The sequence below is a fragment of the Pteropus alecto genome, unplaced genomic scaffold, assembly GCF_000325575.1.
Source record: "Pteropus alecto unplaced genomic scaffold, ASM32557v1 scaffold94, whole genome shotgun sequence".
NCBI classification, from domain to species: Eukaryota; Metazoa; Chordata; class Mammalia; order Chiroptera; family Pteropodidae; genus Pteropus; species Pteropus alecto.
In genome coordinates this window covers 4,765,950-4,780,768 of record NW_006437736.1, presented here as the reverse complement: position 1 = coordinate 4,780,768, position 14,819 = coordinate 4,765,950, and the positions used below count along the sequence as shown (strand labels likewise).

At 45.5% G+C, this 14,819-nt stretch overlaps 1 long non-coding RNA gene across 8 annotated transcripts in view; it reads left to right on the top strand.

Annotated features, from left to right (window-relative positions):
* LOC107195859 overlaps positions 1-14,501 on the top strand; it is a 120,542-nt gene extending 106,041 nt beyond the window's left edge. For 5 of the 8 annotated variants that reach the window (XR_003047118.1, XR_003047113.1, XR_003047112.1 and 2 more), the window contains 2 exons: positions 13,670-14,097; positions 14,228-14,501. This is a non-coding gene — a long non-coding RNA (uncharacterized LOC107195859). Of the gene's footprint in view, positions 1-10,745; positions 10,918-13,669; positions 14,098-14,227 lie in introns of all 8 variants that reach the window. The other 3 variants (XR_003047117.1, XR_003047114.1, XR_003047115.1) reach the window with 2 other exon arrangements.
* The last annotated feature ends 318 nt before the right edge of the window (positions 14,502-14,819 follow it).

The following is a 14,819-nucleotide window of genomic DNA, read 5'->3' as shown; positions in this document are numbered from 1 at the left end:
AGATGGGAGGCACCGGGGGAGTGAGAGTATGGGATGCAGTGGCTGGCGCTGAACATATAACTTAGCCCCAGGGAGGAGGCTGTGGTTGGAGCATTGGAGACTGACATGTGGGTCCTGAGGGGAAACTGGGAACAACACCAACCTCAGGGTGTGAACCAGAGCTGCGTGTGGATGGCGGGGCTGAGGGGCGGGGCGATGCCGAACCAGAAATCAAGGTGCAGGATCTCAGCATGCAACCTGCAGTCCAGTAGATTCTTTAGGCTGGGCCCTCACCAGTCTTTAAATGTCAGGAGTGTCACCTGACTGGAGATTCAAATATAGGCCTGGATCAAGACAGAGGACGTGGAAGCGGGGGAGGCTGAGGCCTCTGCAGACCTGCCGATTTCAGGTCGTGTGTGTGCCTATGTGTGTGTACCGGGAGCTGGAGGCAAGACATTTGTCTACCTCGAGACATCCTAGCTGACCCACATTCTCAGCTGTGGGGAGGCTTGGAGCCTCTTTCCTTCATGCGTGAGGAAGGCCCCCTGCTGCCTCACCAGCAAGCCGGTGCTGCAGCCACAGAGCGTGTGCTGGGGGCTGACACCCCGGCCCACGCTCAGCTCACGCGCAGTCACCGCCGGCTGGAGCAACCGCACATTCTTAGACGCTCTATGTCATGGAAAGAAAGGTGAAGTGCTCCGTCTGCTCTGTTCTCCCCAAACATTACCACTCCAGCAACAAAAGAGGGGCCTCGGTGGTGAGAGACTTCCTTCTCTTGGCAAGCGGGGAGAATCTTTCAGATCCCGGAATCCATGGTGATATTAAGTTCGAGGAATTTTTCAAATCATCGTCCTGCAGAGGCATCTGCGAGCCACCCTTCGGCACATGGTACTCGTGGAGACTTAGTCCGACGAGAGGGAGGCAGCTGTGTTGTCATGGAACCGTGCACCCGAAGAGACGAGAACACACTTTATTTTCCCGTACCTGTTTGCTTTAGTTGATGAACACATTCAAACATTCGGCCCCTGCTAGGTGCCAGGTGTTATAGAGAGCAGGGAGCAAAACTGACAAGGCCTCTGCCCTCCTGAGCTCGTGACCTCACAGAGTGGGCTCCCACCTGGCGCAAGGCCCTGTGGGAGGCGCTGGGAGGGGCTCCAGCGGGCCAGATCTGATCAATGGCTTCTATGGCCCCCGTTAATAATTCCTCCGCGCCTGTGCCCCTGATGAAATAATCCTTTTAGTCTGTTCAGTGCTATAATGAAAATACCATAAACAGAGTGGCTTATAGACAACAGACACTTATTTCTCACAGTTCTGGAGGCTGAGAAGTCCAAGATCATGGTGCTGGTGGATTCCATGTCTGGCAAGGTCACTCTTTTTGGTTCATAGGCAGAAGGGTCCAAGGAGCTCTGTGGGGTCTCTTCTATAAGAGCACTAAGCCCACTCATGAGGCCTCCACCCCCATGGTCTAAGCACTTCCCAAAGGCCCCGTCTAGTACCATCAGTCTGGGGGTTAGGTTTCAACACATGAATTTTTATTGTGGGATGAGGGCACAAACGTTAAGAACATAGCAATGACTCGGTAACTCATTGCGTCAAGAGGTGAAACCTATTTGCCCATCTTTGAATCTGGGCTGACCTTGTGACTTGCTTTGGCTGATAAAGTGAGAAAAACACTCGTGTCTGTTGCCAGCAGTGGGCTACTGGGGTCACTGACCGCAGGCGGCTATGACGCCCCTGGCGTTGCTGGCGGCATCAGCAGTGTTGGTGAGGCTGCGACTCTAGTCCAGACTTACCAGCAGCTTTGCGATCCTGAAGGGAAATGTCCTCTGTTTCCCTTTGCTCCTCCAACCCTCCCAACACCTTTATAACCAGTTCCCTGCCTTAATCGTCTCTGTACTTGAAATGCTTAAAGTAGCTTCTGAAAGAGACCTAAAAATGCCCCTGAATAGGCAAAAGTCCTGACTCAGCTGAGATAGATGGGGGAAGATTTGAACCTGGTGGGAACTGGTCGCAGATCATGGAGCTCTGCGGTTCCGGTATTTTTTACTGCAAAGTGGGAAGTCTGACTTCTGATGGGAAATGTTGGGACTGAATGAAATGGTGTGAGAAGGAAAGCTCCAAGGTGGGTTGGGCAGGGTGCTAGCCTGTTCTCTCACACTCAGCACCGTTTCTTCACCTGGAGAGAGGTTGAGGCTTGCTCTTTCTATCTGATTTGACTGCTTGAGGATTGGAAGGGGACAAATAGGGAAACAAAAGCCCATCTTAATGGTTCATTACATCCTTGTCAGGTTGTTCAGTCTTTGCCACCTCCAGTGAGATAGGTGGTGGCTAGAAATCAGGTGAGCAGCACCACAGCATGTGTGTGCTGTTGGCACAGAGACTGGCTTCGGTTTGGAGCAGGGAGGGGAAGGTGTGAAGAAGGAGGCAGAGGAAGCTGCTGGAGCACGTGTTTGAAGACTTAAATCCATGCTAGTGCATTTTTCTAATGCATTCTAATTTCTAGTGCATTCTAGAAATTCTAGTACATCGAGGCTATCTTTACCTTCGTCTCTTGTCCTTCATTTTAGCACATGGTTCTGTTGATGAGGGAGGTATGTGGAAGTATATGGATGGTTAGTGCACCTTCCAACTCTGTATCAGTGGTCACGATGTTGTTGGATTTTAGCGAAGGACCTTGATTTTGGCCTTATTGTGGATTCTGCATAGACGGACATGAGATGAGGCCCAGGCCCCAGACCTCAAGCACTTTGAAATAATTGTCCTTCTCAGTCTGCCCATTACTGCACATTATAATCACTTGAGGAAATTAATAAAAATATATCCACATTTGGGCCCAGTCCCAGAGATTTTGATTCAATAAGTCAGGCATGGGATCTGGCCTTCAGCATTAAACAAAATCTATCCCTGGGGGATTTTAAAGTGCTGTTGGGGTTGGGAACCAACCCATTAAGCCTTGACCCTTATTCTCATTTTAGGAATGTGTGACTGCCGTGTTTCCCTTCCCTCTGCCTAGAAAGACGACACTCTTCCTGGAAGACCAGTTTCACCTTCCTTCACCTTCCTCTAATGCTTCACACTTTCTAGATTACTTCACTGCCAGAAACTCTGCCAAAAGCCCCACGATGACAACTTGTCCCCAAAATAAAGGATGTCTTTTACTTTCCAGTTAGTAATACTAATAATAGCTAACATTTTTGAGCACTCATCATGTACTACACGTTGTTTCTTTCTGTATATTAATCAAGCTTCCTAGAATACCTCACCTCCAGAAACTCTGCCAAAAGCCCCATGGTGACAAATATAACAATATGCTGTAATAAAAGTTATGTGAATGTGCTCACTCTCTCTCCCCCTACCTCCCTCTCTCTCAAAATATTTTATTGTACTGTACTCACCTTTTTACTTAAAAGAAGCATGTTATGGCTTCTCTTTGGCATATCTGAATTACTAGCATCACTAGTCTTGTGCTTTAAAGGTTACCTGAACACAAGCACGAGATACTATGACCGTCGATCTAATAACCAAGACAGCTGCGTACATAGTGCGGATATGCTGGACCAAGGGAAGATTCGTCTCTTGGGTGTGACGGAGCTGGAGCGCGTGAGGTGTCATCATGCTACTCAGAATAGCACTCAATTTAAAACACAAGAATTGTCTATTTCTGGAATTGTTCGTTTAACATTTTTGCTCTGCTGTTGACCACGGGTAACTGAAGCTGTGGAAAGTGAAACCGCGGATAAGGGGGACTGCTGTTCCTGTTCACTTGCCTTCATGGGCCCTGCTCAGTGTCATATACTCTCTTGTTTCAATGTCAATGGCTGTGACCCAGAGTAGGGCCTCTAAACATTCTTATTACTTCTATCCACGGTGTTTTGAAAACCTCATACACTCCTCATAGAATTATTATTATTATTATTTTGAATTGTGTTTTAGTGTAAGGATTAGCATTTTTTTTTTACTATGAATGGCCAGATAAAACATATTTCAGGCTGTGTAAGCCAAAGGGTATGTTCATGTTCTGTGTTGAGTAACAATTTACCACAAACTTAGCAACTTTAAGCAACACACACTTATTTTTTCACAGGTTCTCTTGCCCTGGGTCTGGGTGTGGCTTAGCTGAGCTGGGTCCTCTGCTCAGGGTCTCACAAGGTTACCATCAAGTAGGTGGTTGGCCTTCATTCTCATCCAGAGGCTGGACTTGAGAAGAAGTGACAGCCAAGTTCACATGGTTGTTGGACTTGAGAAGAAGTGACAGCCAAGTCCACAGGGAATTCAGTTCCCTGTGGTTGTAGGACTGAGGCCCTCAGCTCCCGAGATCACCGGCAGCTCCCCGCCATGTGGCCCTCTTCACAGACATTTCACATAATAGCAGCTTGCTTCTTCAAGGCCACTCAGTGAAGATGGAGTCTTACATAAAGTGACATAACCAAGGGAGTGATCTCCTATCACCTTTGCCATACGATGTAATTGAATCAAGGAAGTGGCAGCCCATGACCTTTGCTGTAATCTATTGGTCTGAAGCAAATGCCAGGTTCCAACCACACTCAAGGGGAGAGGATTATACAAGAGTATGACTCACTGTGGGGATCCCCTCTGGGTATGTCATCTTTGTAAGGTCTATTGCAACTATTAAACCCCGGCTTTTTGTAGTAAAGAAGTAGCCATAGACGATATGTAAAAAAGTGAGCATAGCTTGGTTCCAGTAAAACTTTACTTACAAAAGCATGCTGAGAACCAGGTTCGGCTCATGGACTGTAGTTTGCCAACCCCTGAGTTTTAGAGTAACACTGTTGGCCTGCACCAAGAGATTTTAATAAGGATATTATTTACTACCTCATTTAGCATTCTCTTTAAGATAAATGTTGGAATAAACTTATTATTTTTTTCTGGTAGCTGTGTTTTGGTTGAGCAACTGGCTAGTTTAAATCATGAACACTATAATTTGCCAAAAAAAAAAAAAAAACGTTATTGAAGTATAATATACTCACAAGAAATGTGCTGAACACTGATTTTTGGATTTGATTAGGTTTCCTTCTTTGCTTTGGTTTCTTGAAATCTCAGAACCAAAACATAACCATCCATACTAAGTGTAAAGTACTTCATAGTATACATTGTCTGTATTTGCCTCGTTCCTGGCTCCATTTAAGGTTCCAATCTTGATTTCTCTTCTTTCATGCTGATATAATTCATGTTGTCTTGCTGCATTTTATATGTCTAAATTCTAGATCCTCTCTGTATAAGCTGGGGATAATGTTTTATAAAAGAATAAAGAATTGTCCTTTAGTATATATGATGTAGTGGAATATGAAAAACTCCTATATTCAGATTAAGGTAAATAGTAATTCAGTGGGACGACATTCAAGTTTTCTTCTTATGATATTTAAACCAAGGCGAAAATTGAAAAATGCTTCTACAGGGAATGGTGCCTGTTTCTTTGGATTTGGAGGAGATTAATGCCAGTTCATGGACATTGCAGGCTGCACTGGGCTGCACCTGGGTGGGGCTGGGCTAGGGCAAGGATTATGGCTCAGTGTTTCTAGACCCGTGAGATCACAAGCTACATCCTACAAGGGTGCCATTGTGCCTGGCGCCTCACTGGTGATTTCATTGCTGGGCTGTTTCCCTCCAAGATTTCTTGCAGCCTGGGGAAGGCAGCTATAAAATGGTTCTCTAATGAAATCATCAGGCCCAACTTGCAGCTGTCAGCCTTACCCCGCACACTCACGTCCCAGCCTCATCTCCTGGGGCGGAGGTGCTGATGGGCGAGCATACTGCCTTAGCAGTGGTGATACTGGCCTTGCTGGTTCAAGAGCCCTGACATAGCTAAGCTCAGGTTACCTCTCCAGAGAAATCTGGCACTTCCCATGAAACTGGATTATGAAACTAGCTTTGTGAAGTCAACAAGCTTTGGCTACCCTTCTCTTTCCAAACCATGGCTACCCCAAAATCTTGGGGATTTGGGGGGAGGGGGAGGACATGTGTGCATGACTGAAATGTCTCCTAAAGTATCTAACACAGTGCTTGGCATATAGTATGAACCAGAAACTAGGTTATTTAGGGAAGAAAATATGTACTGATTTGCCTAGAGAAGCAGTATAGCATGATGATTAAGAACGAGAGCTTTGGAGACGGACTGCCTGTTTTCAAATGTTGCCTCCGATGCTAACTAGCTGTGTCATATCACCTGACTTTTTTGTGTTTTCTTGTATTTACAATTGGAATTTTAAAAAGATGTTGAATCTGTTATATCCTTGCTTTCTCTCTTGGTTTCTTCTCCCTGAGAGAAGCTAGCTGCCATATCATGAAGATATTCAAACAACCTAATAAAGACATGCAAATGGTGACAAAATCTGAGGCCTCCTGCCAACAGCCATGTGACTGAACCATCTTGGAAATGAGTTCTCCAGCCCCAGTCAAGCCTTCAGATGACTGCAGCCCGCACCAATATCTGGACTATAACTTCGTGAGAGACCATGAGCTGGAGTCACACAGTTAACATACTCCTGGTCTCTTGATTCTCAGAAACTGTATGCGATAATACATGTTTGTTGTTTTAAGCCACCAAGTTTTAGGGAAATGTGATGTGCAGCAATAGATAACTAACACAGACTTTTTTCGATGTGTAAGACAGACACGGTTTCTGTCATCATGGAGGTTAAATGCTATGAGGAGAGCACAGGGTGTGATGGGAGCATACAGGAGAGGTTCCGGATTATGGCTTGACAGTGATGGTGGTCGGGGGACGAGGCACAGTCAGTAACACGTAACTCGCATCTTGAAGGATGAGCAGAGCTAGTCAGGAAGTTGAAGGGAATGGAGAAAGGCATTTCAGGAGAAGGGACAGCATGTGCAAAGGCCCAAAGGTGAGAGATGGTATAGAAGGACAGGCGTTGGAAAGGGGCCAGTTGATATTGACTTTTGGGCTCCACGATAAAGGAGTTTGGAATTTGAAGGGTTTTAGGTAGTTATAAGATTTGCATTTTAGAAATATCGATCTGACTATGGCATGAAGAATAGATCAGAGTAGGACTAGAAAAAAATTGGAACCTAATCATTTATTCTGTTCTATGATGATATATCATGTTACCATATACACATAGATTTAAAAAAAAAAAAGAAAAAAACAGAGGTCATGTAGGATAAACTGAATACACTTGCTTTATTTAAAAAATATTCGTTGTGAGGATTTTCTCATGTTATTATTATTAAATAAAGTCTAATATGATGGCATAGTGTATTTGAATGTACCACAATTGATTTAGCCAATCTCCGATTGATGAATGCTTGGGTATTCTTTATTTTTTCACTGTTATAAATACTACTAGAGTTGATGTGAGAAGAGTCTCCGAGAATCTCGCATGGTGAGTTTTATTGTCTGGTGGTTTCGAGTGAGGATTTGAGGGGTGTGTAGGGGCTGGAGTGTGTGTAAGAGGCGGTAGATTGAGCCCTAACTAACCAGTGTATTGGTGACATCATCTCTGGTATTTTCTGAGACATTCCTGATTTGGAACATTCCGCCTCATTGGGGCTATATATCCTGGGTTTTTGTTTGGAAAATATTATCACCCCTCCACGCCGTGAACTTCACGCTTCAGCAGCGTTGACGTGCTTTTCACGTTCCACACCTGCTCTGCTGTTCTCACTTCCCTGCAGCCTGGACCGCCTCCCCCTGTACTTTTTCTTTCTACCCCCTTTTCACTATTCTTTGACTCATCTGAGACACCTCATCCAGCATGTTTTCCTAATCTTGCTTCAGCTCAAACTGGGTTGGCATCCTTTCCTTCATGCATCCATAATGCCCTGTGCTTACTTCATGCATCCATAATGCCCTGTGCTTACTTCTTTCACTGAGGTAGCATGCCCACTCAGCCGTGAGCTCCTTAAGGGCAAATGATCATGGATTAAACTCACTCACTCACTCAGTCACTCACTCAATTACTTTATCTAATGATTAGAATGCTTTGGGCATTGAGCAACATTTTAGTGAAAGGATAAATAAATCAATAAGCCCCAATGGGAAAAAGTTAGTAGGTGGATTGTCCTAGGACCAGGGTTTTGCTGGACAAGGGTGGCTTATTGGGCAAGAAAATTGAAATTGTCAAGAGGGCTGAAGTGGTGGAACATGGGGTGTGTGCAGGACAGGCGGGAAGCGATGACAGGAAGGGCTGGCGGAATGAATGCTGCGGAGCCAGGGAGCAGAGGGTTCTGTGGGTTTGAAGTCCAGGTGTGGTGAGGGTAATGCGGGGCCCGGCTGATAGGTAGTGAGTGGTTCTTAAACTCAACTGTGCATAAGTGTTATCTAGGGAGCTTTTTTAAAAATGTAGATTTCTAAGTACCTCTTTTAGAAATTCTAAACCCATAGATCTGAGGTATGGGCTGGGATGTGCATATTTAACAAATAGCCCAGGGAATTCTCGTTCAAAGGGTCTGTGCACCCCCCTCGGATAATTTCTGAAATGCGAGGCTTCGGGCAGAAAAGGAGTTGTCTGATTTTAATATTTCAGAGGTAAGGCCATCTCTCCTGAAGCTGAGGTCTAGGTGTGGCTACAAGAATGCATGATTGAAGCAGGAGGGCAGTGGAGGTAGGTGGAGACGGAAGTCAAAGCAGGCAGGAAATCATCCACGTGACAGTCACCTCGGATGGTGGAAGGGCTTACGGGAAACAGGGACTCAGCGCCATGTGCAAAAGTTTTCCACGAAGGAGGTGTTACTGGTGGGGTAGATAATCTCCACAGTGGGGTGGGAACTTCATAAACTAATCACTGCGGTGCTTGGGTATGAATGCCTGACTATATTGTGGTGAGAAGCCTATTTGTGTCTAAAGAAGAGAAAGATGATATGTTGGCATTTTTTTCTTACCAGCATTCCTAAGGCTCCAGGCCTGCCAGGAGTGGGGTGAGGCAAGTGACTATGAAGTGGTACAAAAGGATGCAAAACCATAACCATGGGTATAGGTAATAAAGACCTTCAGAAGCCCACTTAGAGTTGAGATTAGAGAAGAGGCTCTAGAAGTACCTATGAATCCCACCACATAAATAGTTGGATCAACAGAAATCATCCTTGGTCAATAATCCAGATATCTCTAACCTGGCTGGCTTCATCGGAGATTTAAGGTGCCTTGCAATGACTGCTTCCAGCCAGCAAGTGAGATCTGCAAGGTTAATAAGACAGGCTTATTTCTGGTGACATGGGGCTCCTCTGATGGTCAACTTTGGCTTGAAGTTTCCCTGACAACTTTGTCAAACTTTTCTTAGAGGGCTTGGCACTCTAGGACGCTTCTATCTACCATCCTCCCTTCTCTCCTTCACTCGGGATCAGCCTTGCATTGGGGTCTGACAGCTGTCCCAGCCTTGCTGCGATCTCTTTGTATTTTCTCTTGGAGGTATTTCCCCTCATAAAATTCTTGTATGTTCAATCCAGTCTTGATGGCTGCTTCTTGGAGGACCCAGACTAACACGGTAAATAAAGTAGGAGGGATGTGGTGGTGTAGGACATTTATTTCTTACTCTGAAACCTAATTCGGGGAGGGTCAGCTCTGAAAAAAATTAGGAAAGCTGAGCAAACCACTGGTTATTAAGAACAGGGATGCTGAGCAGTGAGAGTTTACGGAGCAGTGACCATGTGCTGGTCAGAATGCATCAGTTATCTCTGTAAGCCCCTGCTCTTGAGGTGGAACCTGATGCCCAATGAGATTAAGCAACTGGACACTGATCTTGAAGCTGGTGAAGCCCTCTCAGGTGAAGACACAGCCCCTGCGGGTGCCACCCCCATGCTCTTTCTACTGCATCGTGCTGCCTGAAGGGAAGAGGGGCTTCCCGGGATGGAGACACAGCAAGGAGACTTGACCAGCCCCTGTCTTTGGTGGCACCCAGGCGTTTTGGGTGGATTGGTGTCTACACATATTTTCAGAGGTACTTCTTATTTTAGGGCACTCTTGCTTGAAGTAACCCCTGAGCATTTAAAGCCATTTTTTATAACGCTCTTAATTCAGGTGGAGATCAGAGTTAACAGACCTTGCCATGGAGCAGATCAAAGTCAGGATCGAATGGCAGATTGTTGCAAACGTCAGGACCCATTGCCAGTGAAACACTCTCTCTCTTTAATCACGTATAACTAGACAGATTGGCTTGACTTGTAAAATACAACCCAAATCTGTCTGCTTGTCTCTGTTGCCACTGCCCCCTCTTTTCCACACCACCATTTCCTCCCCCTAACTGGCCAGTCTGCTTCCTTTTGCCCCCTTCCAACCTATTCTCCATATCCAGCCACAGTGATTGCTCTAAAATTCAGATCAGATCATGTCTTTCTTCCACTTAAACCCTCAAGTAGCTTATTACTCTTAGAAAAAGACCTACATTTCTTCCCATAACCCCAGTAGTCCCCTGAGACCAGGCACCTGCCCCTGGCTCTCTCTGAGCGAAACACCTTTGCTCCCCCATAAATTTGTGGGTTTCCAGAACAGACCAAGTTCTTCCCACCCTACAGTCGTTACACTGGCCATTCCGCTGGCCTGGAATGCTCATCTCCATCTTTGCATGTTTTGCGTCTCCCTGTCATTTAGAGTCTCCATGGCCACACAATCTACAGGCCACCTGCCCTCCCACCCTGACTTGCTTTCTTCACACACCCCTGTTTTACGTTCCTCAAAGCGTTAACCACATGAGAAGTTAAGTGATTTACTTGTTCACGTGTTTATTGTTTGTCTTTCCCCATAGTTAAGTGATTTACTTGTTCGCATGTTTATTGTCTGTTTTTCCCCACAGTGTCGACTCTGTGAGAGTAGCCAGCTGTCTGCTTTGTTTTGATTCCATATCCTCAACATTGAGAATAGTGCTAGGCACATAGTAGTTGTTCATTGAAGATTTACTGACTGAATAAAGATCACCATCGAAAGTAGAGCATGTCTCAACGAAAATGTAGGTCAGTAGAGAAGAGGTGAGTCAAGCATTTATGGCATATGCAACAATGTATTTGGGGCTCTTAAAGGAAACTTACTTTTCTCTCGCCACGAAATTGGACTTAGAGGAAACATTTATTAAAAAGATTTGAAGGCTTGACTCAGTAAGGGAAGGACTTGTTGCATATGTTTCTAGTCAGGTTTTAATCAGGAAAATTAGAGGGAGATTTGATGGAGAGCTACCGGGGCTAGGGCTGTGCTGGGGTCATGAAAATAATAATAAATGGCACTTATTGTGGGCTTACATGGTGGTACCATCACTGCTGCACGTGTGATGCCTCTTATGTCAATTACTTCTCACAGTGACACTACAAGGTCGTCACTGTCATGAACTTCACTGTACAGAAAAGGAACCTGGGTGAGAATTTTCCTGAGAAACCATAGCTAGTAATGACTGGCGCTGCGGTTTCCGTCCTGTTCTCTCTGATGTCAAAGCTCAGAACCTGCACAGCTACTGCTAATTGCGTGTTCACAAGGGCGAGGCCCAGTACTAAGCCTTTAGGCAAAGGTGCGCTCATCAACCTGGATCAGAACCCAAAGCCTCTGCTTCTCACCTTGGGCCACAGGGCCTAATGAATAGCTTTGACCATTCTCTGCCTTTAGTTTCTGGTTTGTTCTCCTGGGAGCAGATGTCAGTACAGCTCTGCGACTGATTCATCTGTTGCCAGCCAACCAAAGGTCCGTGAAGGGTTTTGCTAATTCATGGGGTGTGAGGTTACTCAGCATTGGGTCATAAGTGCCATCTGCAAGGATACCTCAAATGTTTATCGCAAGCCCACGAACTGTCTGATGTTTGCAGTGGAGTGCAGGAGTTGTTCTGTGGGTCCTGGAGTCAAGTGGAACCGGGCTTGAGTCCCGATTCAATCACTTATTAGCTGTGAGACAAATCCTTTGGAAATGTCCCTTTTTGTATCTATGTCCAGAAAATATAAGGTGCCTACCTCATGGCTTGTGATCCGTTGTGATGCTGCCCTCCCTATGGTGCCTCTAGCTATTAGCTAAAGGTGATGTTTTTATTGTCGTTATTGTACCAAACTTGAGGACCGTCCTGGCCAGACTGTAAGAGATGACGAGGGACAGGACGATGGGGAGATATTTGTGAACTGACTGCACAGGGTGGCTTCAAATTCATAAGACCAAGGATCCTGGCTGCGTGCGGTTCCCACATCTATAAAACAGCAACGGTAATACCCTTGTGAATGTAAAATTTAAATGAAAACCCCATATGGATAATGATAATAATGGCTAACATTTATTGAACACTTAATACACTCTAGGCAATGTTCTAAGAATTTAAAATACATTGGCTCAATAAGTCCATACAGCAAACATTCTGAAGTAGAAGCTGTTACAAATTCATTTTAAAGCAGAGAGACTGGAAATAGTGTATGTCTGGGATATCATAGGGATTAATGAAGTATTTATTAGAAGCTGAGATCTTTCAGCGGAAGAGACTTTTCATTATTTCTAGGGCCCAGCCCGCTACCTGGTACACAATAAGCACTTGGTAAATTTTTATTGTTGAATAAATGAGATAGATCAGAGAGGTTGGCAAACTTTTTCTGTGAAGGGCCCCATAGTAAGTACATCGGGGTTTGTGTTCCATACAGTAGAGATCCCCAATACTCGCTGCTGACTGGGTACCGGTCTGTGGCCCGTTAGGAACAGGGCCACACAGCAGGAGGTGAGTGGTGGGCAAGCAAGCAAAGCTTCATCTGTATTTGCAGCCACTTCCCCAGTACTAGCATCACTGCCTCAGCTCCACCTCACATCATCAGGCATTAGATTCTCAAAGGAGCACCGGTCCCTGGTGCCAAAAAGGTTGGGGACTGCTGCCATACAGTCTCTGTTGTAACTTCTCAAGTCTCCCATTTTAGTGCAGAAGAAGCCACAGACAATACAGAAATACGTGAGCATGGCTGTGTTGTGCTAACACTATTCCTACAAACAGGTGGCAGGACGGGTTTGGCTGCAGGCTGTAGTTTGCCTGGCCCTCGTATCGACAGAAACATTTATGAAATGCCTACTCTGTGCTGGGTACTGTCCTAAGCACTTCTGTGCATTGTCTCCTGAGATGCCAGTGAGGAAAGTGCGCTGACTGAGTGTAAATAACTTGTCCAGGTGTGCGAGGCCACAGAGCGTGGACTAAGGAGACAATGTTAATATTTGGAACATTATCCTGATGAAAAGTTATAAGTTAACTCTAGATCCTTACTACTCAACGTCTGGGCCATGGGCCGCCGGCAGTAGCAGCATCTGGGAGCTTGTTAGAAATACAGACCGTTGGGATCCTCTTCAGACTTCACGAATCAGAATCCCCATTTTCGCAAGACTCTCAAGTGATTCTCATACATTTTTAGCTTTTGTGAATAATTCGGTTAATAATAATATGGCTAAGCTTTTTATTCACCTTGTGGGTGTAAACCTATTGTCAGCATGTTGCTGGAAGAACAAGAGAGGCAGGACCACCTCTCTTATGAGGAAAGACATGTTTAGGTGCCAAATAGAAGCTGTATTGTCTAACAACCTTTGGAGCCTGCTTGGAAGGTATAGCCAGTGATTTTAAGATCTTTAATGTACAAGGCATTAGAAATACGCAAGGTGAGCCGGTTGGTTTAAGAAAATGGGGTTAGAACTCCATTGTTTGCACAGAGATTAAAACCCAGGTTGAAATTTCTCAGGAGCTCCGAATGGAGCCAAGAGTATTGATTGGCTCCTTTTTTTTCACAGGAGCTGAGGCGGCAGCCCCTGCACCAGCCTCTCCTTGCTGTGGCTTCATCTGATTGACAGTCTGCTCAGCTGCACAAAGGGCAGTGAGGAATCACTCTGCTAACAAGCTCCTTGCCCTCCAGACTCTGGGAGAATGTTGACTGACGGGGACACAATTAAAAGGGGATTGATTTATTGAGCTGGAATGCTCTCACTTCCCCTAATCTCAGCATCTCTCTGCTTCATGCAATCACCATTTCCAAGCAAGAGTCCTCCTCCACAAACGAAACCCTCCTCATCGCCAGGGCGTCCAAGGCACCTCTAGTTTACCAAAGGTAGCTCAGCCCTGGAAGCCCATAAAGAAAAGCCACATAAAAGAAATCCTCTCCTGCATCAGGCCTGGGATAAGGATCTGGAATCCAGCAGGGAGGGGCGATCTAAACAAAAAAGTAAGCCGTGGTAATGAAAACTGCTAACCTCGGCTCCAGGGAGGAAGTGGGTTAAGAAGAATAAATGGGCAAGGAGCCCCGTTTTTGTCTTTTATATAATGAAACTGTAAATTTCTGCTTGAAATCACAGGGTCATCAAGTCTTTGGAATGTTGATGGGGATGCCCGTGGGATTCAAGGGAAGAAGAAAATCTGGATTTGAATTCGACTCTCCCTTTGAACGGTTTCACTGAACTGATGGTGGTCATATCTCAGCTCTGTGTGTGCAAACGATTATTTATAATTGTTGGGATTTGAGGGGCACCCCATAAACAGCATTTCTCCTTTTCACCAGAGCTATGAACTGATTAAGAAAGAAACACGGTATCATCTTTGTTACTGATAAAATGGGAAATGGAGTTTGTATTTGTGGACTGGTAGATTTCTTGCTACTGAACCCACAGCCTAAAAAGATCGACCTCGGCCTGGTCACAGCGGCTCCGGACAGGCACTTGTGAAATGTCCCGGATGGAGGAGGGGCGGAGCAGAAGAAGCTCGCTTCCAAGAGGTGTAAAGAAAGGGGCTGGGCTGCACCTGCCTGATTTTTTTTCTTCCCAAACTAAAATAAACATACTATCACTCTTTCTTCCCTAGGAGTCAGTAGATGAGGGGACAGAGAAACCGAGAGTGAAGTGGGACCTCTTCCCCATGGAAGGGATCATCGCGATGAGGAAGAACCCTCCA